The sequence below is a fragment of the Colius striatus genome, chromosome 5 (assembly GCF_028858725.1).
Source record: "Colius striatus isolate bColStr4 chromosome 5, bColStr4.1.hap1, whole genome shotgun sequence".
NCBI classification, from domain to species: domain Eukaryota; kingdom Metazoa; phylum Chordata; class Aves; order Coliiformes; family Coliidae; genus Colius; species Colius striatus.
Window position 1 is genome coordinate 9321307 of NC_084763.1, and position 26888 is coordinate 9348194.

Below are 26888 nucleotides of genomic sequence, written 5' to 3' on the forward strand. Positions count from 1 at the left end.
ATTCTGAATAAAGTTGCTGTAACTTAGCTTTTAAAGATTCAGGGGACACAAGAAGATTTCAGGAGCTGATTTTAATCTCACTTTCTACAGGACCTTTATCCCAAAGCAGGACCAAGAGTTGCTGGCTGGGAGCCTGGCAGCAGCATGTTAACGCTGTCGATCTCAGCCATTTCCAGGTTGCTCTTTGCAAGACTGTAAATCTCAGCTAGGCACTGCAGAGGCTCCCGGGTTTGCCACTTTGTCCCAGCTGCTACATTTGCATGTTCCCTGAAGTTCTGAGTTCTGGACTTAGAGACTGGCAGCAGGAGTTGAAGAGCCTTTCCCTTTTATGGAGAATTTGGTGGTTTATTTTTCATCCAAGAATCTGAATAAACTCTATTTTTAAATATGAAAAGCATCACAGAGTGAGAAGACTGTTCTCTGCTGGGCTCCAGGCTGATTCCTGACCTATTGGTGTCTATCCAGCTTTGATTCAGATCCTCAAACTGACAGCAAGCAGATTCTTCCTATTCATTGAAGTTTTGGATCAGATATTTTGATTAAAAAAAATAATCTAGATTTTAGTCATATTAAAGCCCTGGAGCTGTAGAAATTGCTGAACATTTTTAGAATAGGAATGATAAAATATGAACAGATTTCTCTTCCATAGGTAAATTTGAAAAGGAGGAGGCTTTTCCACATCTCCATTACTGTTTGTAGTCTTAATTCAGATCGGTCCACTTTACAAAAAGGCTACACATCCATTTATCTGTTTCAGTTAAGAAACTCTTGAAGAATAAGCAGTCTCTCTAAGGAATTATCTTTGTAAAGAAGGAAACAGATGAAGAAAACATGCAGAGGAATGTCATTAAATATGAATATCCTGTTAGTGGAACTGTCAGACACTCTGAAATTTCAAATCCCTTCCCTCCACTCCCCTCAACATAACCATCAAAAAAACTGTATATTTGCAAAGGCATGATTATCCATTCATTTCAGTCTGTTGCAGAGCAGGAGCGCTTCCAGTTTGGTGACTGGAATTGCAAGTAGCTTTAGTGAAAGAAGAGCCAAGCACCATGAACTGAAACAGACACCTGAGAAATGTGCATTCCTATAAAATATTGAGGCAGTCAACATAGTCACTTGGAGCATTCCTACTTCTAAGCAACTGAGCAGGCAGCCAACGTGTACGGCATCTATCAGATCCTGGCAAGGACTTACGTGCAGGGATGCTGGTAGATAGAACAAATGAGCAGCTCACATCATCACCGGAAAGATTTTTCCTTCAGAATCTTCCACTTCTGATTGCCAAGGCATCGTCTGCCCTTCTCAAACAGCTGCATCTGGAAGGAGAATACAGCTCAGAAACAAACCTGCACTGCCAAAAGGGAAAGGTGGCTTCAGGTGAGCCCTGGCTGGCTCCCAGCACCCTGGCAGGCACACAGCCAGCCCGCCTGACTGCATCACCCCACAGATCATGTGCTCATTAACAGGGCAACTGCAGAGAACAAAACACCAGCCATATGGATGCCTTGGCTTTCTCTTCCCTCCACTTAAAGTCTCATTTAACTGCAATGAGCACTATGTACATTGAGAGGGAGTTAGGGAGGCTGTGCAGACACAGGTATCAGCTCACATTTTTTCTACGACTGGCACAAAGGTCACTTCTAAACTCTACCATTCTATGATTCTATGATCAACAGCTTGGTGTCCATTTACACAGCCTTCTGAGCTACAAACCAGAGCCTCAGCAAGGCCAGAGCTCTGTTTCACACAGGACAGGAAGACCATTGAAAGAAAATTAGGTTCAGTGTTTCCATAAACTTCTTACAGTGCTTTGAGCAGCAACCACCAACACATACTGCCTTTAACCTATAGAAATAGAAATCCCTTTCAATCCATTTTCCATATTGTGGCCTAAGAGCATTTTTGTTCCCTTCGCCCATGTTTAATTTAACTGTAATTTAACAAACTAGATGGTCATTGTAGGTCTCTTGCAGCTGAAAATTCTATTCTATTCTATTCTATTCTATTCTATTCTATTCTATTCTATTCTATTCTATTCTATTCTATTCCATTCCATTCCATTCCATTCCATTCCATTCCATTCCATTCCATCAATTCATAGTCCATCTTAGTCTACAGTATATGGATATCACACCAAGAGAGGGAAATACTTCTCTCCTCCCACTCCTCATACTCCTGTCTGCTGCCTCTGATGATTGCACACAAAATGTCATTTCCATTATTTCCATTCAAATCTGCTCTGATCCAGGAGTTGCTCCTAGAGGATTCCTAGACATGATAAAGCTCTCTCTTCCTCTGCAAAGGATGAAGAACAATCCAGTGGCCAAGACACAGGCTCGGACTTCAGGGAATATATTAGGTTCCTTGCACCTCTGCACATTCCTATTCTGACTTTGGCTGAGCCATCCCCTTTCTTTTAGTGACAAGCTTTGTAAAGTGAAGGTGTGACACAGACTCACACCATTCTGCCTGTCACTGCTTATCCACCTGGATTCTGCTGTCTGCATAGTTATCCTCAACTCTGGGCACACAGAACACTTGGGGTATTCAGATGAGCATTCAGCTATAATTTCTGACACAGACTCTATAAATAGGGACCTAATCCCAACCCCTTGCAAGTGCATGGTCCTTGAATGCTGAGTCAGAACTCATGAAATCAACAATGAACCAAAACTATGCCGAGTCTCCTTTGAAAAGCAGTAGTGGGCAAACCCACAGGAGAAGTGAGCTCTTTGTTCCACAGCAAGCTCAGCTTCTGCTACGAATTTCTGTTGGGTAGAAGACTTTAAAAATATAAATGTAGGTAAAGTTTAAAATTAAAGTTCAAAACATGGCAAAATATAGTAATTAATACATTAGAACATGTTTTAAGGCTATATTGCCAGCATTAGTCTCTGATTAAATGGCACTACAGATGCTAGAGAGAGATCTAGAGAAATGAGTCTAATCTATCAACACAAAAATCTTGGAAAAAAACCAGCACAAACCAGTATGTAGGTCAAAGAAATGGAGGAACACTGCCCACAGGGAGGTAGGAGCGTAAAAGAAAGTGGGGGAAGAAAGAACTCAAAATGCCTGCATCCCAGTTCTCCTTCCTATGGAAAAAGTTGTATCTGAAGTAATGAATACACTCTGTCTTTTGGCGATGAGCAGCAGAGTGGAAGCACAGATTTACAGCAGAGGTGGAAAGCTGTTAGATGAATTGCAGGACTTTTTATTGCCAATTACAATTTCATGGCAGGGTTATTATTTATTAAATATAGAAGCAGCCAGTTGAATTCTAACTGCTCTTAGGCTTAATTCCACTTATAAAAAGGCTGAAGAAATTATACAAGGCTAGGGGAGAAATCCTTTGCAGTAGCAGATGTGCTTCTGACTGCCTGCACGTGGACACACACACACTTACAGAGAAATAAAAGCCACTGTAAAGGGAACAGGTTACACCAAATTTCCCTTAAATAAAGCTTAAGGTAGAGTAAAATAAGTGTACTTCACTGCTACCACTAACAGGCAGCCGAAGAACAGTTTGAACAGTGTAACTTCCTCAATTATTAAAGTTGTTTTCTAAGATTTCCAGAAAAAGATACTCTTCACCCACTTCTCTCCAAAAGCAGTATGCAGGCAGCAAAGAAAATCCTGTTAGCAGGTGGAATGTGTCCCAGGTCAGAACTGGTATGTGGGGAGTCAGAAGACAGGCAGCCAGAGGGATGAGTTATTCAAATCCCAGCAGCTTTGTGCCAGCATTTATTTTAAATCTACTGGATTGCAGGGTCGTGGCTTAACCTTAGTCACAGTGGAACGATGAGGAGAATTGAAAAAAGCAAACCCAAAACTCACTAGTTGGGATAAGAACAGTGTCAAACAAACTAACAATAATAATAGTAGTAATGAAAAGGAGTGTAACGTAAAGAGAGAGAAATAAAATCCAAGGGAGATAAGTGATGCACAATGCAACTGCTCACAACTCACTGACAGGTGCTCCAGCCATCAGCTCCTCTGCAGCAACTCCCCACAACTGGGTATGACATCCTATGGTATGGAATATCTCTGTGACTACTTTGGGTCAGCTGTCTTGACCATGCTCCCTCCCAGCTGCTTGTGCACCTCCTTGCTGGCAGAACATGGGAAACTGAGAAATCTTTAATTTAGGATTAAGTGCTACTTAGCAACAACTAAAACATCAGTGTGTTTTCATCATTATTGTCACACTAACTCCAAAATACAGCCCAGTACCAGCTACTAGGAAGAATATTAACTCTATCCCAGTCTAAATCAAGACACAGCAAGGGAAAGGGACCAGAGAGAAGTGAAGAAATACTCACTGAAGACATTATCTCATCTTCAACAGAGAGCCTGTGTGGATAAAGTCTTTATTCTTTTGTTCATGCTGACATATGGCAGTGTGTACTGACATGAGCTGTGTGGTTGACATACAGTGGTCAGAACTGTATTTCACAGAATCACAGAATCTCAAGGGTTGGAAAGGACCTTGAAAGATCATCCAGTCCAACCCCCCTGCCAGATCAGAACCACCTAGAGTAGGTCACATTTTGGATCTGGTACAATATCCAACTCTTTAGTGTGTGTGTGTATGTTAGACAAATAATACAGAAAAATAGTCTTCTGCAAGCCAGCTCTTCCTAAACTAGAATATAGATGTAAATTACTCAGTCTGGTGTGATTCAAACCTTATTTCCAAAACACTAGAGTCTTTCACAAATATGGTATTCAGGCATAGTTCTTCAGATATTATCTGGAATTCTTTAGAATAGAAAAAGCAGTACATTAATGTTCCTGGTCACATTGTGAAACATATTTTCATTAAAAAATGGGGAAGTGGACTGCCATCACCATTTCCATTTCTACACAAATGAAAGCATTGAATTACAGTTATGATCCTATGGAGAAAGAGAAGTACAACGGGACTTCTCTATGTGCTGATTTGGAAGCAGAAAGAGCAATTCTAAGAAACAATGCTGTCCAAAGAAAAATACAAAATTTAGCAACCAGTGTAAAGTTTTGGATGAACTTGGTCTAAGTATTCACATCCCTTAGAGACCGAAGATGCAGCAAACCGTAACTAGGCAAATAAACTCACTCCAATACTTCTACGCCCCTACATCTTAGCAGACTTGAGGCTCTTAAGCGATCAGCATTTCAATAAGATGTGCACAATGATTTGAGTATCTCTAATGATTCCTTGCTCATCATTGTAAATGGATTATGATGCAAATGCTCAGAGGAATGTGAGATGGTTTGTTGTTTTCAGCATGGGTTTAATTACCTAATAGATCACATTACACTTAGACAGCATTTGAGAGCTAACCAGGGACAATGGCTCTATTTGCAGTAAGTAATGGACAGGCAGTGCCAGATCTTCATGGAAATAAATGGACTCAACTCTTTTTGGCTCACAGGTTGTGACCAAGCACATGAGCTGACATTCTGGCTTGTGACTCAATTTGGGAGCAGGTTATTGATTTCTTCTAGTTAGTCATTTTATAATTACATGTATGAGCAGAGCTGATTTACTGTTTATACATCTCCATCAGTTAGGTACAAAATTTCCAGTCCTTGTCCAAACATACCTCTGAAATAGGTCTTCCTATTGTTGTCATAAAGCTAAACAGAATACAATAATTAGCATCATCTAGGAATGTGTTGGAGTGTGTAGAGAGATGGGTAATGGAGATGGTGGATGGTCTGGAGCACAAGTTTGATGAGGAGCAGCTGAGGGAGTTGGAGGTGTTTAGTCTATAGAACAGGAAGCTTTGGGGAGACGTGAGCACTCTCTACAACTACCTGAAAGGAAGCTGTAGTGAGGGGGGAGTCGGTCTCTTCTCTCAAGCAGTGAATAGTGAGACAAGAGGAAATGGGCTCAAGTTGTGCCAGGGAGGTTTGAATTGGAGATGATGAAGAACTTTTTCACTGAGAGAGTTGTCAGACACCGGCACAGGCTGTCCAGGGAGGTGGGGGAGTCCCCATCTCAGGAGTTATTTAAAAGATGCACAGATGAGGTGCTGAGGGGTGTGGTTTAGTGGTGGGCTTAGCAGCCTGAGGTTAGTGGTTGGACTTGATGACCTTAAAGGCCTCTTCCACATGAAACTATTATCTGATTCTCCTGCTCCCCAGAGTCAAGTTTTCAGATATTTTTAAAAGATCCAAGTTGATGAGGTGTTCCTTAGTTTTTCTCTTTCAAATAGAAAGAAAATTTTAAGAGATCATTGTTATGCATACTCATGTGTATCAAATCAGGGAAAGATTAAACAAAGGAAAAGCAAAACATTTCTGTACTTGAAGCATTCACAACTTTTGTAGCACAATTTGCTTTAGGAGAAAAGAATGTTTTCTGTGATTATGAACATGCAAAATGATTCTAGACTTTACATGAACTGCTGCTTGGGGATTAGATGAGGATTTAATATCTTTCCCGGTGAAAGGATTAATTAAAGTCTCTCTTCTTTGGAAAGTTGATGAGCAAAACAATCTCATATATATAGGACTTTTGATTTATTTCTCTACAGAAATAAAATGTGTATGATGATTTCTCATTTCATATCTTCTTTAAAAAAAAGGAATAATTTTAGATTTTTTTGTCATAGTAGTTGCTGAAGGGATTTTAACATGCTTTTGAAATATCAAAAGAAATTGAATAAGGGAAGTCTCCTTTAGAAAACTTTGAAAAGTTAGGAGCTAAACAAATACTGCTTAAGCATCACTAAGAATCTGTCCTTTGCTGCCTTTTTTTTCATATGAGTAACAGTGAAATTGGTCAGGAAGTCTACTGGCCAGCTGAAAGACCCATTTCCCATTTCCATGGCCATCTCATGAAACCTTTTATTACTCTTTTCATCACCAAAAATCTGGAATGCACGGAATGCACATGCACAGTTATTTTATAATGGTAAAAATTTTCAGGTTGTGACTTTTGTGATGTAGTTCTTTTCTAATGCAAGCAGACTTTTGTCATGAAAAATACCTGCTTTCAAAAAAGTTCCAATGTTACATCAAAAATATTCTCAATATTTTTTTCTTTTCATAGAATCACAGAATGGTAGGGGTTGGAAGGGACCTCCAGAGATCATCTAGTCCAACCCCCCTGCAGAAGCAGATTCACCTAGGTCAGGTTGCATAGGAACATGTCCAGGCAAGTCTTGAAGACCTCCAAGGAAGGAGACTCCACAACCCCTCTGGGCAGCCTGTGCCAGGGCTCCCTCACCTCACAGTGAAATAGTTTTTTCTTATGTTTAAGTGGAACATTTTGTGTTCCAACTTTATCCCTTTACCCCCTGTCCTGTTGCTAGCTGCTAATTTTAAGAATCTCCTGTTGGATTCTCTCAGATTAAGTGCATTTTGAATTGCTTCATCATCAATGCACAGCTGTTATTTGCAGACCAGATTATTTGCTGAATCTAAGAACAATGTGATGTTTTTGGAGGTGGCTGTGATTTCATTTCACCTGTAATAATGTGTGAGATTGACAATGTCCTATATTTAATAAACTCTGGAACAAGATTAGTGTCCAGCTTTATTTAACTCACCTTTATTGTCTCTCCAGCAAACTGAAGACAACAGAAGCTCCTGATATTTGGACTTTGACATTTGCTGTAAAAATAATGAAACTTTTATCCAAAGGCAACTACGCCATAAATGCTTGCTTTAAGGCATGGTTTAAGGGTCAATTATTAGGTGCTTATTTTTTAAGCAAACACCCTGGAAGGATCATCCAAAGACAGATATTTTAGGTAGCTAGAGCTCATTTTCTGATGCTCAGATTTGGTTCATGTACTGATATTCAACTGGGATGACAATGTATTTGCCAGCAGTCAAAGCCCTGAGCAATTACAAGAAGTATATCCACCTCTCATTTTCACAGTAGGATTTGTCTTAGCAAAGTACTGTTTACATAATATCTCTAGCTGAATTATATCCCCATTTGAAGGTTAACTGAAACACTTTTATATAAATTGCTGTGGCTGCTTTGAATGCACAGCTGCAACGTGCAAATGTCCAATATGCTTCAATTAACTGAAGGCAGGTGCAAAGGATGCTTTATCTTGAAATACATACAATTTGAGGGAACATAAGAAGTAGGGATAGACACTGATAGGCTGCTGAGAGGAGGTGATTACTTATTTGCACTGGTTTCTACCATTTCTTGACTGTGTGACACTCGAGGAAGAAAAAAAGTAAGAAAATATTTCCTTGTTTACTCCTTGTCCATCTGTGCAGAGCTTCAGCTGTCCACACTGCTGCTGTTTAAATGGCTGAATGAAAGAATGAAAGAAAATGAGTTGTTTTAGTAATAAGAGCAATATAATATGGAAAATTTTCTTTCCTTAATCTACGTTTTCCATTCCAAAGATCTTAATACATGGTTTTCTAAGATGCATTTCCTATTACCAGTCACCCTGTTAGCAACCACCTGTTATCACAGCCAGCAGCAGACACTACAAACAGCATCTGAACTTCAGTGAAATTTCACCAGCTAAAATGCTTTTCACCAACTTCTGTTTAATTTACATGCAGATATCTGAGAATCTACGCTAAGTCACAGAAGAATATGAAATTATATTTGCAGATCTTAGCAGCTGGTGTTTCAGAGAGACGAAAATCCAACTAATCTGGCTGTGGCTCAGGGTTTGAAAGGCTGGAAATGGCTTTTACCATGTTGTGACAGGAATGACACAGAGCATCTCACGGGAAACCTGCTGGTGCCTGGTCCCCTCCATCCCTTCTCACCACAAAACAGCAATCCATGACACCTGCTGTGGAAAAAAACACCCACACAATAATTAGAAATCATCCATTTTTGTTTCATGAGAAAAACACCAGCAGACATGTCTGAATTCCCTCCAGCACTGATATGAGAAACTAAAAGAAAGAGATGTTTTACAGAGCAGATGGCATTTTAAAAAAAGCCCCAAAATATCCATTTTAAACCATCAAGACAAAAAATTCCAATTCTTAACTTTTTGTCAAAGTTGCCTCCAAACTAATTAATTTTACTAGAGCAAAACAAGCATTTTTGTGAAAGCTACTTTACAAGAACAATTTTTTATTATGCTTGTAAATATTATTCCTTTTTATTACTCTTGTAACACCTTCCCTTTTATGAGGAGTTCAGCATCGGCAATTCTTAAGCTGTAACATTTTTTTTAAATGAAGTATCTGGTAAATTCTACATATAAATTTACATGATACACACACATCTGTATCTGTTTATGAGTAGATATTTAAATGGCTCAGGGCAAACTTCAGAGCTTCCTGTATATTTGTTTGACACCCAAGAAATGGATACGGGAAAGCAGAGTTTGTTTACATCAAAAAAAGTCTATGTAATTGATGCATATTCCATACCAGAAAGGTAAAAAGTGATGCATGGCAAACTGGTAGTAAGATGTAAAGAAGCAATGAAGAAGGAAAGCTCTAATAAAGAACTTTAAAAGCTTTCATATACAGTTTCTCTCCATAAAACCCAGGACCACAACCGGATTTTGCTGCTTTGCATCTGGCTCCTTCCTACAATCCCAAAATGCAAGATGTCTAAGGCAAAATCTTGAATATGTAGAACAGTTGATGAGCATCTCTGTCCCTTGCTCAAGTGGCTGAGATGTCTGTCCTACAGCACAGCACAGGTGAGAACAAAATAATTGGGCAATATTCCTACTGATGAGAACACCTAGGAATTACCAACTAGACAACACAGTGGGCATCAACTCCTGTTGGACAGAGTGGAGCACGCTATTGGATGATCTGATTTAAATACTGTTCTACTTTGAGGAGTATTTGCCTGAACTTTATAAGGAAATCTTAGCCCATAATTTTATTATAGATCTTTTCTGAGGAGTTCAGGAAAGGATCAATGGCCTGCAATTTTACAGTCACTGCCATGGTCCCGTAAGATAAATATGGATTAACTGTCCTGGATAAAATATTTAATGTAATAAAATGCTTTTTTTAAAGGTATGGAAGTGTGACTTGGTCATGCATTTTAATTATGCTTAAAAAAAGTCATGTCAGCATCTAATTTGTTCTGTTCAAATCCTAACATGCTCCAAAGACAAATCTCTTCTATTTGAAGAAGGTTAAAATAGTCAAGGGAGCAGAGCAAATAATTAGGACTAGGTGAATTAAAAATCACTGTTCAGTTCTGTCAAACAGATTAGAGTTCAAAGACTGAAGAGTAAATTATATATAAGTATAATGTATATGTAGAACATCTCATTCCATTTTTATAATTGAAAAAAAAAAGAAGTAGTATGTTTTAGGAATTCATCCCAGATCCTCCAGATACTCAGTCTCAGGTCAGCAATTATGTTACGTAAGTTATAGTGAAAACTTTGGGGTACCTGTTCAAAATTAACATGAGATCATATGCTATCGTAGCATACTCAGAGTTTAGTCTAACAGACTGTGTACACCTATAACCTTTTATATCTTTTCCCCTACCCTGCTTTTTGGAGCTATGCTAATAGGCAATGATGAGAGGAGATGTGAGCTCACTAATGTAGTGAAATGAAAATTAAAAGTTTCAGCTTTGTTGCTTCAGGTCAGGTAACAGGTATTTTAGTTTAATTAAGTGTAGATGAAGTGATAATGTTTCAACCCCTGCAAAATGAAGAGAATGAAATATTCTGCAGGAAATTGCTGAAGTTGTGATTTCTCAGACCTTTTGATTTAGCTGAAAATCTTAACTAAATTGAATGCTACCCGTGAAGGCAAAAAGCCACAAGGAATTACCACAATGGCCTCTTACTGGTACGTAGTGGTTTGCCTGCAGTCAAACCCAGATCTAAGCTGTGTAGCATCATTTAGGTGCATCACTCTTCAGTTTAGGACAGAGGCAGATTATTTTGCTTCCTCCCTTCTGTCCCAAGTATAAGCCAAGCTGGTGGCTAAGAAGAGCTAGATGAGAGAGAGAGGAGCATCCTCCTGCCTTCCTCACCTGATCTAGGCACCTTTACAGTGTAAAAGGGCTCATCTCTAGTCCTGAGTGTCCCCTGACAGGTTCAAGTTTTCCAGCTTAGACGACAAAGTTGTGTAGTGTTAGGCATGTACTTTGAGTAGGTTAAGGCTTTGGCTACCATCCGTGGCATAAACATAGTGTCTGGGTTTTTAAATGCTTTTTTACAGCATAGACTATTAAACCACTTTGGACTGTCCCTCCTAAATGCCATGAAGTGGATAAATAATGTGTTCAGTTATCTGTGGTGTCTGCACCTTTATTGCTGCCTTTCAAATGGAAGAGTTAACCTGACAATTTAACAGCAACAATTAAAATGAAAGAGCTGAGCAACAGTTAATTTCACAGCATAGAGCACCCTGAAGGCCACCCAAGGTAATACATGCTTGAACAGCCAGCTTATGAAGTGACCACATTGCCCAAGTGACTATGTCCTGATGCTGTACTTACCTCCATAATGATACCTCATTAATGAACACGTTGCTTTTGATTGCTACTGAAAGAGTTTCAGTTACAGCAGGACAGACTCTCTTGGGATGAGGAACTTGCTTGTGGATCTAAGTAAACCAGATCTTGTGGAGGCAAATTGCCAGGCTTACCCTGCTGTATTCCATGTATGTGTGCAGTAGGGAAAAGGCAGCACTGTGTGACTTTAAAGTGAAGCATTGCACCCCTTGACACGTAACTTTCACCTAGAGAACAAAGAAAACATGATTTTTTTTACCCCCAGTTCACGGTGAAATGATCATTTTGATTCTCAGACTGAACAGACAAGATTAAATTTCATTTGCACACAATCATTGTCCTGTAACTACGTTAAAAAAATCAACAGTGCAGCTGTTTGTGTGGTGTGCCTTTTTTGTAGGGTATGTTGATGCTACCAAAACCAGTGTCTTTCCCAGACTTCCTAGTGAACGAGTCTTATGAGGAGTGGCTGAGGGAGCTGGGGATGTTTAGCCTAGAGGAGATTGAAGGGAGACATGATTACTTTCTACAACTACCTGAAGGGGAAGTTGTAGTGAGGTGGGGGTCCACCTCTTCTGTCCAGTAATGAACGATAGAACCTGAGGAAATAGGTTCAAGTTGTGCCAAGAGAGGTTTAGATTGTGCATTAGGGAGAACTTTTTCACTGGAAGGGTTATTAAGCGTTGGAACAGGCTGCCCAGGGAGGTGGTGGAGTCACCATCCCTGGAGATATTTAAAAGACACATAAAATGAGGTGCTGAGGGATATGGTTTAGTTTTACGATGGGCTTGGCAGTGTGAGGTGAGTAGTTGGACTTGATCTTAAAGGTATTTTCCAACCATAATCATTCTATGATTCTAAGCACACTGCCACAGTCAGGTATAAGAAGCCTTGAATACGGCAGCTTGCAAGGGACTGATCAGATTCTATAATTTTTCAGCACCAACACACATTCTTTTTCTCTGAATAGTTTTTCAAAGCCTACTTTAATTCCATACGTTCTCTGCAAAGTACACGGTAAAGAGCCTAGACTTTAAAAAGCAGGAATCAGCTGCTGCCTATGTGAGACAACAGGTTTGTTTCCAAACTCAGATGGAAGTTTTAGGACAAAACCAGCATTTAAAACCCTCCACTCCCACAACCCATATCCTTCCACTTCCAATTCCTTCCAAATTTTTTGTACAAACTGACAAGCCAAAGGTCTGAAAGGACTCTTTTCTGGAACTTGTCTATTAAGAGCTAAAATTTAGCGAGCTTTCAGCTTCCTAAACTCAACAGAGATGCAGCAAACTCTGGTCTGGTTCTGTAGTAATTGTCTGGAATTCAGCAACAGTACACTAAGCCTGACATGTGAGAGATTCAGTACTTCAGATAAATCACAGCCTTTTGATAAAAGACAATCCTGCCTCCTACTTTACCAGCAGCTGTTTTCTCCAGATCTGCCTCTCAGTCGGTAATGATCCTTTTTACGGTCCATAATATGTCAATACCATAAAAGGCAGCGTCTCCTAAATCAGGGGTTTACTGGTAACATATGCTCATCTATAGATCCTACTCGGTGCAGTGATAAAACAACTTTGTCATCACAATTACAAATTCACGAGAGGACTTGAGCTTTGCACCGCTATTCACCGTCACCCTATGAGATACCCAGCTGGTACAGCAGACAGAACTGATTTAGGCAGATAGACTACACATATAATGTCTCAGAAGACTTAGGTGCTCAGAGCTATGATCTTAAAAGTTGACAAGCAGGACGAGGGAACAATTGAAATAAGAGGAAGCACAGTGTTTCTTAAATCCCAGCTACATTTACAAATTCAGTCTTCTCAGCTGCAAGAAACTTAAACTTTACAGCCTCTCTTTTAGCTGTGAGTAGACATCACAGCATTTCCACAAAGCAAGATGAGTTCACCATCCCAAGAAGCTATGTAATAGACAAGAACAAAACAAGACAAGCCCATCATCCCTTCAGTAAAAGGTCCAAACCTGGAAAGTCTGAAGCACATGTAGATGTAGAATAACTGCTCTCTTCATTGTTTCCAAACAACTATTGCAGTTAGTCAATAACACCTCCATAACAGGAAAAGGTAATGGCAGCAAATAGAAGATATATGGTATATAATGTGAACTTTATTAAGTACCTTATTTAAGCATTAATCTTTAACCTTCACAAACATAGTGACAACATACAATGATACTTGCTGGAGGCAACTGTTCTTTCATACTCACACAGCAGCATTATTTATAGTGGCGGTGCACATCGGAACGACAGAGGGGCATGAAAGGCGGTGATGGAAGATGCATTGTAACAAGCAATAAATCAGACAGCACCAAAATGTTGAATGCTAAAGAAAAAGAAGCTGCCTGAAAATAACATTGTGATTTAACAAAAACCTTTAAAAATGTGCTTCATGCTAAACACATATTTGTTTCTTATGGAAATTGAAGCTTTTATTCAGAATTAAGCACGTTCTTCAGTGCTCTGCTGAGTCGAGACCTAAAGGAGGATGACATTTATGGTGATTTTTATCCAAGTCTACAGGATAAACAGTGTTTTCAAGGTTATTCATAAAGCCATCAAACACATATGTGTACCTCAGTCGACAACAACAAAAAATCACTGACAGAATAAACTCTATTAGCATTCATTTCAGATTGAATTAGTGGCATTCCTATAAATGTTTATTTTTCACCTTCCACTAAAGTGCTTTTGCTCATGAAAAACTGCTTTAGGAGGCTTAAATACATCTAGGATCTGTTAGAGATAAACCTTTCTTCTTTATCCATCATTTTCATGAAGCACTAGAGTCACAATTCAAGAAACTCAGGAATGAAGCATTGAACACATACATTTGTTCTCTATCCTTGCAGACTGGCCATGATTTTCATGTATGTGGGATTCTTTAATATGTGTATGTATGAGCGTGTGCATGCATATCTATTACCTTAAGTAAAAATGTAAATATTTCCTTGAAGAAACCCCCAAATTCAGCACTTTCAATTTACCAGTGCTGCTCATCAAGCCATTGGGATTTGGTCTTTTCAATATTTAGCACAATTATTTTATTCAAATAATTCATTTTCCCTGATTTAAAATATAAACCTGATATAGCAAAAATTATCAAAAGCTTAGGATATGTCCCCAGTGCAAGGACACAAAAGAACTGTTTAATCAGGAGTGGAAACGAGTGAAGAAAGACATGGAACTAGTTTTCAAATCCATCAACATGGGACAGGACAAGACATGATGGTCATAAATTGCAGCAAGGATTTTAAGGTGGATATTAGGAACAACAAAAAATTCTCTACTTGTAAGGCAAGGGAAACCTCTGAGACAGATTGTTTGGGGATGTAGTGGAAACCCAGGAGCTTTTCTAGTTCAGTTAATGAAATGTTTAGGGATAAATATCAAGAAAGGTTTAGGAATAAGTTTGTCTGGCCACAGGAGTAGGAAATAGATCTCTTGGCATGCCATTCATCCATACTTTTTTTCTAATTCTAGGGCAAAGGCTAAGTAGAAAGTATTACAGAAAAGGAGAACAGAGGAGAAATCGTTCTATTTTCTCTCTGCCAAACTGAAGACTTGGATTTTATAGTGTTCTTGTGTAGTCGGGGCTCCCCACAGTACTTCTCTATCATGTACACATTTTTATGACCTCAGCAGTAGGAATCAGCAACCTGGGCACCCTAAGGCCCAAAAACCACCCCACAAAGCTTGAGCAGACTGAGACATTTCCTACAGATAACAACCACACAGCCACTAGGTAATTTCTATCTCAGTGGAAATTTGCTCTGTGCTCAAGGACCATAGATTTCCTTCTCATTTTCGTATATGTACATGTTTTGGCTTAGCAAAACTAGTTCCTGCTACTGGTCTTTGGTGAGGTAAGGTAATAGATCTGACCATGGAAAGCAGTCTTTGATACAGAGAGCATCTTGCTTCGTTAAATTAGTTTCAGCCCGAGTCTGTAATAATGTGACAGTGTCTCCACAATAAAAACCATTGGACTCGTATTCTTTCCTTTAAATACTGAGAACTGAGTAGCTGCAGAGGTCAGCATCAAAGTGTGAGTCACAGAATGAGTTTCAAAGTCAGTTATGTAATGAATTTGAGCATATACCCTCCTTTGCACAGAAATAAAGCAGAACTTTATGAATTAAATGAGAAATGGCCAGAAGGAGAAAACTGCTTTCTAGTCTTTGATGTAAGTCGCTGGTCTTTCTCAGTTTGAAGACCCCATAAAAGTTTTCCAGCAAAGCTGTGTATTCACTTCAGTGAATCTAAGTCTCTGCTGAAATCTTTGCTTTGCTCCGTACTCCCACTGATCCCTTAGAAGTTAAAAAACACAGGCATATGTGAATTCCCTGAATCCAGTGAAGTTTAAAAGGGAACAAAAATGATGTTCTTCACAAGCCTGCTCGAAAAGGTTTGTAATTACCTAGCTGTTCTGGTTGCAATTAAGGACAGTGCATCCTGTTTTGTGTAAACAATCTAAAATGAACAACCTTTTCCCCTCAAAGACGTGACACTGAAGGATGTAAGAACATGGGCATTTCACAGCAGAAATAAGCTCCAAGTAAGGTTTCTGTTGACAGCTTTTCCAATGTCTCCATACTAAATTAATTGCAGAGGTTTTTTAGGCTGCCATTCCAATGTCAGCTGAAGGCAACGATGTTGATATCAATGAGGAATAAAGACCAACTTGTTGCAGTTTCACTATGTTTTTAGTTTCCTATGAACAAATAGCTAAAGAATAATAAAGACTGGCCAATTTTGCACATCTGCTCTATGCTAGTACTTTTCTAGTTAACTTATCCCAGCTGCAATTACAACTAGCTCAGTTTTAATATTATTTCAGCAAATTTGCTGAATTCAGTGTGTGAATCTGTAAGATTTTGGCCATCAATGCCTGGAACTGCGTCTGCAACTCTGGAAATAATCCAAGGCAGCATTCAGAAGGGCTTTTGCAACAAACAGAGGAGTCCACCGTTCCAGTATCAGACATTATCTCTCCACCAGTTGGTGCTTTGATCAGTACATTACACCAATGCTACAGAAGAGATGTAAAACACAGCCAGGACCGCATGGCAGCTATTTTTACATGCTCTGAACAGCTGCACAAACCAACACGCTGCCTAGAGAAGGCAATGAGATTTGCTATATCCTCATCTGGGGCTTTTAACCACCCATTTATTATTTATGCTGAGCTGTAAAAATGATCCATGCTTGGCAGACTTTACAGGACTGAAATTATTTAGGTGAAGTGACACTGTTCTCAGCAGTTGACCTTCCTGCAACTAGGGCATACCTGATGCATCCTGATTTTAATTTAATAAATACTGTTTTATTTTCCAGTAGGAAAAATGTTATCATGATTCTCTCCAGCTGTATCTTAGGATACATTTTATATGTGGTGCCATTTTATTTAAATGTCACAACCTGTGTACATATTTGACTTTTTTTTAACCAGAAGCAGCACAAAAATGTTAGAGGTCATTATACAAGTATTTCATTTTTAGGGGCAATGTTGTTAATAACAAAAATGGGCTACTAATCCTTATTTATTGAATTTCTCTGTCCTGTCCTGAATAAGCCGTGCTTTCCTAACCCTACTTCCTTCTTTAGGGATTCACTTCAAGTTTACTCAATTTAGAGCTTTTCCATTCACATATTGAGTCAGAATCTAAATGGAACAAACCTCCAGGCTCATATACAAGCCATAAATTCTACTCTTAAATCCTCCATCCTTCAATCTGTGTTTTATGCTACAGCAAATCATCTTCATAACCACATTGTTTCTTCTTCTTTAAATAAATAACGATATTTTAATCCATGCCACTGTTTATGACTTTTCTGTTCAAGTAAACTACCCCATCCTTTTTCTGAGTCTTTTCATGTGTAGGGGTTTGGGGACATTTATCTACACAGATTCATAGAATTGTTTGGTTGGAAAAGACCTTTAAGATCATTGAGTCCAACCACTCACCTCAAACTGCCAAGCCCAGCACTAAAACAAACCGTGTCCCTCAGCACCTCATTTATGCATTTGTTAAATATCTCCAGGGATGGTGACTCCACCACCTCTCTGGGCAGCCATTCCAGTGCTTAATTACCCTCTCAGTGGAAAAAGTTCTTCCTAATATCCAATTGAAACCTCAAACATCTCATGGGAGATCTAAGAAAAAAACATGAATTATCTTCTAACAATTAAAAACAAAATTGAAGGGCCTTCTGCAGCTTCTGAAAAATCTCTCACCAAATTTGGCAGAGTGACAATTTCATCCTCCAAAGAACATCAGTTTTTCTGGTACTGGTTCATATCCATGAACAGCTCCAGGTTTTAGGCATAAGTACCTTTCTTCATGTCTCCATGTACATATTATTTTAAATTAAAACAGTAACAGGCTCTGGTTAGAGAAATACTAATTTCCTATGCTAGAAGCTAAACAAAATCCACCATTAAGATATTTGAAAGCACTATTTAATACTTGCCAATGTACTGTTTACAGCAACAACTGTGCAAGTCACAGCTGCCTACTTCTACCTCCTCCTGGTACAGTTACTGCACAGTAATAACATAATGCCTTCTCTGATGAGATAGTGAATTCCTTATTTCTGTTTTTGGACAGCTGTACAAGGTATCCTTATTGACTGACCAGCTACCTCACCTTTTTTTGGGTAAGGATGATCATATACTCTGGAGCCCCTTAAAGACCTTTATATACTTCTGCATTCACATCCCTTATCCTTAGTGTTGGTACATCCCACACGGAAACATATTGGCACAGCTATCACCAAGTCCTAACTTCTAACTCTTGCCCTGTCATAATTGCATTATTATACAGTTGTTAGTGGCCAAAGTTTTCCACAAGAGCGATACAAGTAAGCAGGTAGAGGTTTTTGAGAGGGAAAAGACAACTTTGGTGGCATTTTGGTTTCCACAGAACTCACATCAATTGTTTAAGTTGCTGAGTTCTTCATCAGAGTCCTTTCATCTGCCATGAAAGGCAATAACAATACAATTACAGCACCAGTATATCATGTAGTCTTCTGTTGATGTGCAATTGTCATTGTAATAAGCAATCATCCAATTACAAAGTGTCACATAATGGCTATTGAAAAAAAAAAGAAAGAAGAAATGTGAGTACTTTTATAACATTTCTTAAACTGTTCTTATTTTTGCAATAGTTTTCCACATTCCTGACAGTTTCTCTGCCTGTCTTTGTAGACAGTGCATGTTTCACACTTACCTTCCCCAAAACCAAGATGTACTTTCAACTTCCATTTTCCTGTTCAGTTCTCTTTTCCTTTCTGAAAAGTCTAAGTGAAAAAGAGCACAAGGAAAATAATACTGAGAGAAGAAAAGCGCCGTATTTTAATGCATTTCTGCCGTTAATTCAATACTCAATATTTTAAAATTTAATCTAAACCTAACATCATGAAACACCACCTCTTCAGCAGCCTTCCAGACCAGTTCCTTTCCATGAGTTTCTTCAGAACTTTAGAACTGAAAAGCAATTTTAAGGTAAGCTTACATATCATGAATCTCCTGTAGCAACCACACAAAAAAATACTCACATGGGTTCTGTCTAATTGCATTATATTTTCAGTAATCTGTCAAACAATGGCTTGTTCCACCAGCTGTGTTGGGTAAAAACACACTTAAGAAGCAGTTTTTGCTTTCAAGTTGATACCATTACTTTAGGTTTGGAGACATTTCATTTTCCCACTTTCCTTTCTCTTTCTCACCGTGTTCCTCATTCGCTCAGCGAGGGGAAAAAAAATCCCACTTTAAAAAAAACTAGTGTTTCACAGCAATTGTCCTGTTCCTGTTATTTTATTTACTGAGTATCTTCACAAAGTCAAATATCCAGAAGTTAAATCAAATATTTATTCTTCAGAAAAGAAAAAAGAAATAAGTGTATTTTCCAAGTTAAACTGACGTATGAAACTTACCTTGAGGTAAACCAAGCAAAACTCAGGAAATTCTGATGCTTCATTCCCTCTGGTTGAATCATCAGGTTTCAAGGTTCTCAAATGCTTTGCCCAGTCTTGCTTCTAATGATTTTTAATGAATGAGTAATAAGAATGACATTCAGAAAACTTCAACTGAGTAGCTCTGGCCTGTAACTTTGTCTCAGTGTAAATGTAGAGCTTTAGACCATAGCTGCTTAAAAGCTAATCCTCTCATTAAATGTTTAAGGAATATGCAGAGCATTCAAGATGCACTGTATTGTCATGCAAATTTAGCTTAGTTAATTATAACTGAAACAATGTTTTATTAAACCATGCCATAGTTTTCCTGCTTTGTAAACCAAGCACAATATTGACATTCTGTCACTATTCTTTCCTTTTCCATTTCCTCTAATTTCACTTATATGAGCTGATCAGTCAGTAGGTAGCTTCTTGATATGTTCATGCAATGGCACAAGAGAGAGAAATGTTAACACTGCACTCCTTACTACATTTCAACTTTGGTTATTTTTTAGCTCACAACTCTATTAGATGGTTTTCTAATGTTTTTGAATGAGGCTTTCTTGAGAGGAAAGCTGCTCCTTCTCTTCCTCTCACGGAAGATTTTTGGGTATTTGTTTCCTCTGCCCAATGACTTTAAACCTCTGACATGGACACCCTCAGCTGCTGAAACTGTCGGCACCTAGAGTTCCTGAACTTTATCTCCTGTTTTGTTTAAGAGAACAGGTTTTTAAAATGGCCCTAAATGCCATACTGAACCAATCTGAAGTGACAGATCTGAAGTGTCCTTTCAAGCAGCATATTCCCACCAAGAGCAGAGAGATGGGAGAGCACAGTATTCCAACAACTTTCTCAGGACTCTTTATACTCTGCTCAGAGAGTATTCTAACAGGACTTGTGGTCCACAGGAGGCCCACCACACTGGAGCAGTTCATTCCTGAAGGACTGGACCCTGTGGAAAGGATCCATGCTGAAGCAGCTGTTGCAGGCCATGGGAAGGAACCACTCTGAAGCAGTTTATGAAAGACTATCTCTTGCAGGTAGAATTCCATGGTGGGAGAAATGTGCCAGGAGGAAGGAGCAGCAGAGAAAGGGGTTATTAACTGACCACAGCCCCCAGTCCTTACCCCCGTGTGCCACCTGCAGAGTAGGAAAGAGGTGGAAGAGTCAGGAGTGAAGTTGACCCTGAGATGAATAGGGTGGGGAATAGGGGGAAGGTGGCTGTAGTTTCTTTCTTACTACCTTCCTCTGTTATTTATTGCCAAGAAATTAAACTATTACTCTCCAAGTCTAGTCTGTTTTACCTGTGACAGTGAGCTCCTTGTCCTTATCTCAGCCCACGAGCTTTTTCATTGTGTATTCTGCTCCTGTTCTGCTGAGGACGAGAATAAGTGAGAGCCTTGGTGAGCAACTGGCAGACAGCTAAGGTCAACCCACTACAGGTAGAGTGAAGAGGTGTAGTGGAGGGATCCTGTTTTACCTGGCGAGTTGTTTAGTGAAACGTTGGGCTGCTTTTTTCCTTTTTGCTCTGAGCAGTCCCTGGGTAAAGCTGCAAAAGGGTTGGTGGGTCTTTTAAAACGTTGCTTGCTTGCTTGCTATTAATTTCTTTAGACAGAGAAATAGAATCATAGAATCATAGAATAGTAGGAGTGGAAGGGACCTTTAGAGACCATCCAGTCCAACCCCCCTGCAGAAGCAGCTCCACCTAGATCAGGTCGCATAGGAATGTGTTCAGGGGGGCCTTGAAGACCTCCAAGTAAGGAACCTCCACACTCTCCTTGAGCAGCTTGTGCCAGGGTTCGCTCACCCTCACAGTGAAATAGCTTTTTCTTATGTTTAAATGAAATTTTTTGTGTTCCAGCTTCATCCCATTACCCCTTGTCCTGTTGCTACATACAATAGAAAAAAGGGATGTCCCAACCAATTAAAAAGGATATGATCCAGGTAAATTGATCTGAAACAGAAATGGGCAAGTGTATTGAACCTTTTGAACAAACAGGTAAAGATGAGCTATTCCTAGTTAGCATTCTTTAGTTTTGGGTTTTGTTTTGGGTTTTTTTTTAATTTATTTTATACATCTATGAGTGTCCCTTAACACCAAGAGAAAGATTTGGCTATCTACCTGCGATAGGAAGGACAAATTCCTGGAAGGCAGCAAAAGAACATCAAACATCAGCTCTGACAGAGTTTATGTAACACAGTGCCTTGTGCCCTGCAGAGAGGCATAATAAAACCAGATGTGCTAAGCACTTCATGGCCTTGAAAGAGAAGCAAGGGTCCTCCCCGTGCTATAACAAGTATTCTTGGAAAAGAAACACAGTTAAAACAACCTTTAATTTTGAGGGAAGCAGCTGCACTTGAATTTTACAAGGAATTTGGTAGAGGCTATAGATATGACCTCTGTCTCACACATTGGACTGCATGATTGAAGGGATGCAGGCTGGACCAGCCGGGAGGTGTGCTGCACTCTTACTTAATGTGTGTTACCGTTGCCAAGTAACATAAATTCAGTGCAATAGTCAAACACTGCCATAAGTCAACAGCTCCCCTCCAGCTAGTCATCAATCTTGAAATAAATTGCTGAGTTGCAAACACAATATTTTCATCATTTCTCTACAATGGAACATTGTTTTATTCCTCCTTTTTTTCCTCTCTATTTCTTTCTCCTCTTACCCTACCATGATTAAAAGAGTGTGACAAAAGTGTTTGCTGGTCTGTCACCATTTCTTTAACACTAAGTGGTCTGTCGTTATTGCTTTAACACTGAGTCAACAGCTACCACTCTCAGTCCAACGTTTTGGCATGTTGCTCCCTAATCAGCTGGAAAAATCTGGCTTTCTAAAGGTTTCCTTCCTTCTGCTGCCACTGTCCTCCAAACTATTTGTGCGTATGTGATCCAGGGCTGTGCAAGATTTGAGAAGCTTTTCTCAGGTGTTCAGAGGGAAAATGTCTCTATGCCTCCAAATATACATTGAAGTGGGAGGGAAGAGCGTGGAATGTTCCTCTGGACAACAGAGCTCTGCAGCTTTCCAAAACCCAAAACCCTTTCACACACAGGCGTTCTGGATACGATCAAGCAAAGAAATTATATGTATAGAACCTCAAAATACACAGAGTCCCGTTGGCTTAGATGAAAGTGCAGAGACATGTTTATATATCCAAAGAGGGTAAGGCTTTTTTGAGATTTATGTAAGGTTTTTTAAGTGTTCTGAGAGCTTTGTACAGTGAATCTACAATTGCAGGCCACAGGAGACATCTTACCTCTACTGAAGTCAATGACAAAACCAGTTTCCAGCAGGGAGAGATAGTTGTCAGGATCAAGAAAAATGTGGCCAGCTGGTCAAGAGAGGTTCTCCTCTCCCTCTACTCTGCCCTGGTGAGGCCTCATTTGGAGTCCTGTGTCCAGTTCTGGGATCCTCAGCTCAAGAGGGACAGGGAACTGCTGGAGAGAGTCCAGCACAGGGTCACCAAGATGATCAGGGGACTGGAACATCTTTCATACGAGGAAAGGCTGCGGGAACTGGGGCTGTTTAGTCTGGAGAAGAGGAGACTGAGGGGAGATCTTATTAACATTTACAAATATGTAAATAGTGGGTGTCAGGAGGTTGGGGCATCACTATTTTCTGTTGTATCGACGGACAGGGCAAGGAGTAATGGAAAGAAGCTGGAACATACAAGTTTCCATTTAACATAAGGAAAAACTCTTTCCCTGTTGAGATGAGGGAGCCCTGGCACAGGCTGCCCAGGGAGGGTGTGGAGGCTCCTTCTCTGGAGGTCTTCAAACCCACCTGGACACGTTCTTGTGTGAACTGATCTAGGAGGACTTGCTTTAGCAGGGAGCTGGACTAGATGATCTCTGAAGGTCCCTTCCAACCGTACCATTTTATGATTCTATGATTCTGTGTCTTGAGCCAGGACATCCAGGGGCTGGATTTATAAAACACAGCTTAGCCTCTAAGAAAGGAAGAAAGAGTTCAGCCATTATTTAGAATCATAGAATGTTAGGGGTTGGAAGGGACCTTCTGATGAAATACATATGTTCATACAGTGTTTGCTCTTGATCTATTTTTCAATGACATTTATAATGCTTCAAGAGAAGAAACAACACAACAGCTGACCTTTTAATAAAAATTCCCCATAGCACTGCTTCATTGGACAGTTTTTATTGTTAACTTTGCAGGCTTCAGCACTACCATAATTACTCCAGTGGTATCCCATGCTCATTTCTGTTTCAGGGTAAGTACTTCAGGTCATTTTATTGGCAGTCAGCTGTTTTATATAGTGTCAAAAATTCACAGGCTCAAAGAGCTGCTTAAACTGGTCTTTCAAAGTCTCTTCCAACCCTTAAGATTCTGTGATTCAGTGACAAATTAAGAGGGCTTTTACCCTGTTTTTTAACAAAAACAAAACCTATGTAATCACACTGATTGTCTTTCCAATTCGCCTTAACGAGTCCATTAGCAACTTGTAGTCACATGTGACAGAGCACTGAATGTGTCCAAGACATTAAGATCCTACAACTTCATAAACATCATCTGTAGAAAGCACTGGCTCAATACAGAGGACCCACAAAGGAAAATGCTTTTTCCCTGCTGGAATGGTTTTCCATTTTCCTGGGCAACAACAAGCCACTCAAATATATACACACAGAAGCCATCAAAACTCATGGCATAGCCACCAAAGAACCTGAAAATCTATTGCACAGAGTCACTTCTGCCCAGTCAAAGGTGCACAAAGATAGAAGGGAACATAGGAGACCACTACGGTTAATACAGCATGTTATTTCACAATCCCTTTTTTAAGGAGACAGCTTTAAGAATTATGGTAGAGACCACACCAGTTTAAACTTTGAATATCAAAGGAAAATCACCTCCTTCTTTTTGTAAATGCATTGTTTTTAATACCCAGAGAACTTTCTGTCCTCCGACAAGACATTTATTCTTCCTGGTCTTAAGGCAAAATGCTCAATCAGTAAAATTTGTCTTCTCTTAATTTTTGTTGATAGTAATGACCTTTATCACTATTCTTATACATCTCAAGTCTTAGTTAATTTCAGCATTGCTTCAAAGATTCAAGTCCTAACTCTAGGAGAGGACAAGGGAGGTACTTTGCTGCGTTTTTTGTAGCAGTGACTATGAAATACAAAAAGTGACCATGAAATACAAAGCTTGTGCTGCAGTAGCCTTCTTGGATGTACATTTAATCAAGAATGTGTTGTTGAAGGAATAACGTAGAAGAAGAAAGACAAGTGCAGGAGACTTCTCAGGGTAAAGTATTTGAGCAGCTCTTCACATTGGCAGGCTGCTTCTCTAGTTCCTTCACTTAACCACTGAATTTGTTTCTTTACTTTAGCACTGTTGTATCACAGTGTGTCTCCAGAATATTCCTGGAGAATGTTTTCCATTCTCTCCCTGACTGCAGCTTAACTGTTGCTGTAACATGTAAGTATCATTTTATGAATTAAGCAGAGTCAGGAGAGATGTCTGCTTACATTTTCACATATTTGAACTAAGGGTAGAAATATGTGCTTTAGAAAAAGAACAGTAAGACATCTGAGATGCTCAACAGCAGTCTTGATCTATGTGTGGTCTTTCCATTTCAAAATGTACATGAGATTTCTTCTACCTTTACTTGGCCAAGGATGTGGATTGAATAAAAAAATGTCCTCCCTGCTGCCAGTCTCCAAATGGCAAAGGATAGCTGTGTGCTTCTCTACATCACCCCCATTTGTCACTCCTAGTATAGCTGTATAAACCCATAAAAGAAAAAACAAAGGAAAAGCCCACTAAAACCTACTTTTAAGCATAACATTGTTTTGAAGAGGTTGTTTTTTTTAGTGTATCTGAGAGGTTCTTCCCTACATACATACTGTTTCTTTCTGGTTTGGATTTGGTAGATCTGCTGTGGTTCACATGAGTTTGTGTGTTCCCACTGGTTTTCTGCTTTAACCTCTTGCTGGATAATAAGCTCAGGAGTATTTGATAACATCTTTTAATGCCATGACTCCCTGAGCCCTGGATAAAGGGCTGGCTTTTAATTTCAGTAGCCTTACTAAGGTTATCTCAGGTAAGAAACTGTTTCATCCCTAGGCAACATGGAAACCCTGCAGGCAGCTTGTCCAGTGACAAGTTAAACTGTGGACCTCCAAACTCAGTACGTACTAAGCCACCCAGCATCCTACCTGCTCTGCTGATGATATATATCCAGGTTTGCTGCCTAAACAGTCCTTGTTTTCACTTTCCCCAAAGGACAGTCTAGACTCATTCCAACAGCTTGCTCACAGATGTAGGTGTACAGCACAGCAATTCCCCAAAGGGTCCTGGAGTCCCATTAGGTGGAAAGAGAGGCAGTATTCCACTTTTGGTCTGCTGAGGACCTTCAAATGCTCACCCTCATCTGTGTGGGTGCTCTTGGCAAGTATGAGGCATGGGCTAAGCAGCTAGCATGCCCTTTGTTTTTGGAGCAGCTTGCAGAAGACTCCTCCAGCCATTGCAGCTGACAGCTCTACTGCAATGTTCCCCCTGCACCAGATGCTCTAGGCACAGCCAGATCTGTTCCCCAGCTGGGCTCTTATGTTCTTCCTTCTCTGGCTCCTCCAGCAGCCTTCTAGGAATGCAGTCTCTCGGATAACTTCTACCTCTCACCTCAAGGAACATCCCCCAGCTAAGAGACCATTGCAATAGAACACTAATATTGTTAAAGTCCAAGAGCTCTATTGGTGTTACTGGGTAAACGCCAGCACATTCAAACTTGCACCTATTGGGGTCCTGCACTATGCTCTCTGAAACCAATATTGGACAAATCTTTGCATCTTTTTGTTTGTTTTTTACAAGCCATGCTGCCAATTAAAAAATCCACATGGTCACTTTGCTGAGCAATTTTAATTCAAGGAGTGCTTTCCCTAACAAGTTTACTGAGTTCTCTACATTGTACATATGTTTTGAATTACTCTTCCCTTCAGACACTAAGTGAAAGACACTGCAGATATCTTGGAGGGGAGGGGGAATAAGAAAAGTCATCTTTTGCAGTGATGTACTCTTATTACACTAAACACATATTAGGCTGTCCTTAATGAATATATCTCTTGCATCATGTCTCTTGGTGCTGTGAGCCTTGGAGCCACAGAAGCTGCATAACAAGGGCTGGTCCATAAATGCTTATCCATTAGCCACAGTTATTCAACTAATTTTCTGTCACACTGCCATTGGATCCTACATTATCAGCCCCCTTTAACCACTGTTATCTCTTAGAACCATCTTCAGTTTTAAAGCCTTGTCTGGACAACATCTAGCATAGTTGCTTGCTCAAACAGCATGTAGGAGGGTCCAGCTGTAGCTACTCAAGTGAGAAGCCAGATCATAGCTCCTGTCTCCATATATTTAATCAAATCTTGAAACACTGTATCCTGTACTCTCCCATTAGTTAAAATGCTTCGTTTCATTAGGCACACAGTCAAGCCTCAGTCATTACCAA